The sequence below is a fragment of the Meleagris gallopavo genome, chromosome 3, assembly GCF_000146605.3.
Source record: "Meleagris gallopavo isolate NT-WF06-2002-E0010 breed Aviagen turkey brand Nicholas breeding stock chromosome 3, Turkey_5.1, whole genome shotgun sequence".
Taxonomy (NCBI): domain Eukaryota; kingdom Metazoa; phylum Chordata; class Aves; order Galliformes; family Phasianidae; genus Meleagris; species Meleagris gallopavo.
Window position 1 is genome coordinate 29,700,672 of NC_015013.2, and position 3,927 is coordinate 29,704,598.

General features: G+C 40.0%; 1 long non-coding RNA gene across 1 annotated transcript in view; it reads left to right on the forward strand.

The window, feature by feature from the left end:
• Positions 1-436: 436 nt before the first annotated feature.
• The window catches only part of LOC109366673, a 15,868-nt gene continuing 12,377 nt past the window's right edge, over positions 437-3,927 (forward strand). Inside the window, exon 1 of the long non-coding RNA XR_002113168.1 lies at positions 437-517. This is a non-coding gene — a long non-coding RNA (uncharacterized LOC109366673). The remainder of the gene's footprint in view (positions 518-3,927) is intronic.

Consider the following 3,927-nt stretch of genomic DNA (forward strand, 5'->3'; position numbering starts at 1 on the left):
AACTACCAAGAACACTGTAAAAAGATTTTCATACTGTACTTACCATAAAAATCGAGTCTCATAGAAGTGCTTACATAAGTGTTGTATTTAAAGGGTTTTGAAGATTTTTTTTCAAGATTTAGGCCAGAAGTATCTACATAGTTGTCAGATACTGGCTCTGCTGTAGCTACCACAAATCTTATGCTCAGTAATTCATCTCCACAGGAAAAAAAAATAATTTTACCACTGGAAGTCAAAGAATTGTCTGGATTGGAAGACTTTCAAGATCACCAAGTTCAACCAACAGCCTGACATTCTGAGTTCCATCACTGTATAGGAACTGTTGAGTCACGGCCTGAACCACTGATTGATCACCTGAGGAAAGGACTGAGTCAGTAGTGGGAGCACAGGTGAAGGCAGTTCAACTGTGTGACCTCCTAGACCCCATTTAAGGGCTGACTGCCACTGGGGCAGGATCTCTTTCTGGAGATCCCTTCTCTGTGGAGTCTTTCCTGCAAAACTAGATCTTTGGATACAGGTCAGCATTCCTTTCCTGTTTGTTTCTTTTCCCATTTTCACCATGATAATTTTTCCACCTGTAACACATCACTAAAACCAGCCCCTAGTACTGCATCCACACATCCCTCCTGGAATGGGGGCTACGGCACCTCCCTGAGCAGCCCTCTCTGTACAGAAATTCAGCCTAATATCCAATCTAAGCCTCTTGTGGCACAGTTTGTGATTGTTACCTTGTCTCCTTTCACTTGTCACCTGAGAAAAAAGAGAACAGTGCCCTTATTGTTGCAGCTTCCTTTGGTGTTGTAGGGAGCAATAAGGCCTCCCTTCATCCTTCTCCTAACTAAACAACCTCAGTTCCCTCATTAGTATTATTTTCTAGTCCCTTTGCCAGCTTGTTATTCTTCTCTGCACACAACCCTTGGAGGGAGGGGCCCAAACTCAACACAGCATTTGAGGTGCAGTCTCACTCACAGTGTCTGCACAGTGAGGCATGTACTCGTGCCATGGAGCTTTTCAAGAAAACGATTCAAGCGCATCAGGTACACGCTCTCTGTTAATAGCCTGTTAGGGTAATGGGTATTGATTGAAAATCCAGAGATATAAACCTACCTGGTTTAATTTTCAAAAATGTGAAATATGCAGATCATTAGTTGAAGAACCATATAATTTTTCTCAGCGTTTACTTCTTACAAATAATGCATATTTTCAGCTTATGCTTATGTTGATTTTTCTTAGCTGGGGAAAAAAAGCTGCGGTACAAATAACATGGCATAGGTATTTACTCAGCAGTCCATCCAAAATGACCTGGTTAAGGTAAAAATTTTTCATTGCAGCAGCTTTCTATTGGTGCATTACAGGATTTGTGGTGAAAGATGTTCTTTTTGCAGATTTATTTTAATAAGAAACAAAAAACACCATCTAAACCCAAATATTTAACCGTGGAATCATATTCTTTTTAATTCCAAAATGCTCCATAATGCCTATTGAGATGCTTCTGGCTCCTGTTCTATTCATGGGCCTGTTTTCCTATCTGGACTTAATCTCCTGTGACCTGCCACTATCTCAGCTTTATGGCTATGGACATAACCTTATCTCTGATGAATTGAGGGAAAAATACAATCTAATAATGTAGCTACTCGGGGGAATGAGAATATGAATCATTCAAACTTTAATATCTGTGAGGGCCAAAAGTTTGTATTCAAAACTCCCCAAGAAAATTCTTCTCTGGTAAGGAAAAAAAACAAAAACAAACAAACAAAAAAATTTTAATTATTTCTAGGTATCTAGATCTCATTTACTTTTGTATAAATACAGTGACTTCCATTAAATTAGCTTAGAATTTTATCTGTGCGTAAACCTAGCGATGTGTGTGAAAGGCTTAGTCTGAAGTTTGTGTACAAGTGACTTCATCTGATAGGATGAAGAGAGGGTAATGGGGTGCTCAGACAGTCCAGGAGCTGTTGTTATGCTTAACCAATACTGTGTTTGTATGGAGAAGTTTTTTGTTGATGGCTTTATTAATCCTTTTTCCTAGTTGATAGCATTTTAGACAAAGCATTTTTTACACAGGAGTTGTGTATGTAGCATGGCCTGTGCAACTGAAATCTGTCTGAACTATAGTGTCAGCTTGACATCAATTACTGTCTGAGGGTCTAGGATAAGTATCTTCAAGCATCAAACAAGAAGTTGTATTTCAAAGCTTTGAAACCAGCAGCATGTCTGAATGCTCTCCAATTTGGATAGAATATTCTCAGTTTAGATTGCTTAATCAATGCTCTGACTTTACTTAATCGGCATACAATAATATAAAAATAAAGCTTCTCTATTTAAAAAATTGCTTGCCATTTCTAGTCTGGCTGCAAAGGTCTGTGCAGTCATGTCTGTCTCCTCTTTGGAGAGTCATTAAGCTTAGAAGAAGTCTAAGCCTCTCCAGGACTTGTTTTAAAACATGTCAAAACTGTTAGACAGCAGCTTGTTAAAAACTTCCATATTATGGATCATTCTGATTGACTGGCCATAAATTAATGCCAGTTCTGTTGTTGTTATTTTTAACACATCTTGCAAAGATACTTATGTGTCATAACTGAACCTTTAAGTGTGGGCTGGCACAGGTACTTAATGCATGTAAGCTCTTCTATTTTTATTAACCTGCACTCTTCTATATATTCTTACAGTAATTAGAAATCAGAATAACTATTCTTCAATGTAACTATAAGACATTAAGAGGCTGATTTTTCAGATAGGCTATTCACCCATATTTTCATTGGCTTTAGCTCAACAATGTCACTGCTTCTTAATCTTACATTGGTTTAGGGTACACCACAGCCCTGCAGTTAACACACAGACCTGCAAGAGGCTGTTAACTACAAGCCAGTGCTGTACACCAATGCTTTAGACCAAATCACTTTGACATTTGTTTATATCCACACAGAGAGTAAAGGATGAGTGTGCCCTACACCCACCATGAATCTATCTAAGCACTTTGCTGGAAGCTAGTGCTTAAACCGTGGAGGTGGTCACATGCATCCCATCATGCCTTTATGTTTCGTCTGCTTTAAGATGGTGACCTAGTTCTTTACAGAGAGAGAGGTGAGGTGCTGGAACAGGCTGCCCAGAGAGATCGTGGATGCCCTGTTCCTGGAAGTGTTCAAGGTCAGATTGGATGGGGCCCTGGGCAGCCTGGTGTAGTATTAAATGTGGAGGTTGGTAGCCCTGCAAGTGGCAGGGAGGTTGGAGATTCATGATCCTTGAGGTCCCTTCCAACCCTGGCCATTCTGTGACCTGTGATTTGGAGTAGGTATGGAACAGTTTCAGCGCACATGGCTTCTTTCAAAGAGGCAGGTAGACACAATGCATGGGAAACCATGGTGCTAGAATTCACCCCAGCTCAAACACGAGAATCACTTATTCTTTTGGTTTTGGTGGGCACAGGGAGCAGGAGGTAGAGAAGAGGTGAGCAATCCCCCTGTATTTCAGGGTCATTACTTCCCATCAGGGAGAAGGGGGTATCTGTTCTGGTCCACAGGAAGAGCTTTTCTCTCTCTTCCTTTGTATGCGCCAACTGAGTATGTGAGTCATGTCTTTCCTCTCATTCCCCTCCCTGTTACACCACAAAGATGGGCTATCCTCTTAGTTTATAACTTGCTTGTCAGAGCTCAAGAGCAAGGATGCAAACTAAGTTCTGTCAGAATATGACTTGATATTTTATTAATGTCAGGAAGAATTGGACCCTAGTGTCTGAAGACAGATTTTAGGCATTTTTTAAGTCTGTGGTCCAAGTTAAGCCAGTTTTTTTGTCCTACCAATTCACAGGGAAGAATGACATATCTATTTTCTGTCTTGTATGCTATAAATACGATTTGAGTCCATTACATTTATTATACTTTGAACTTTAAGTATTTCCTGCAATTTCCAGGAGGACTTCATTTA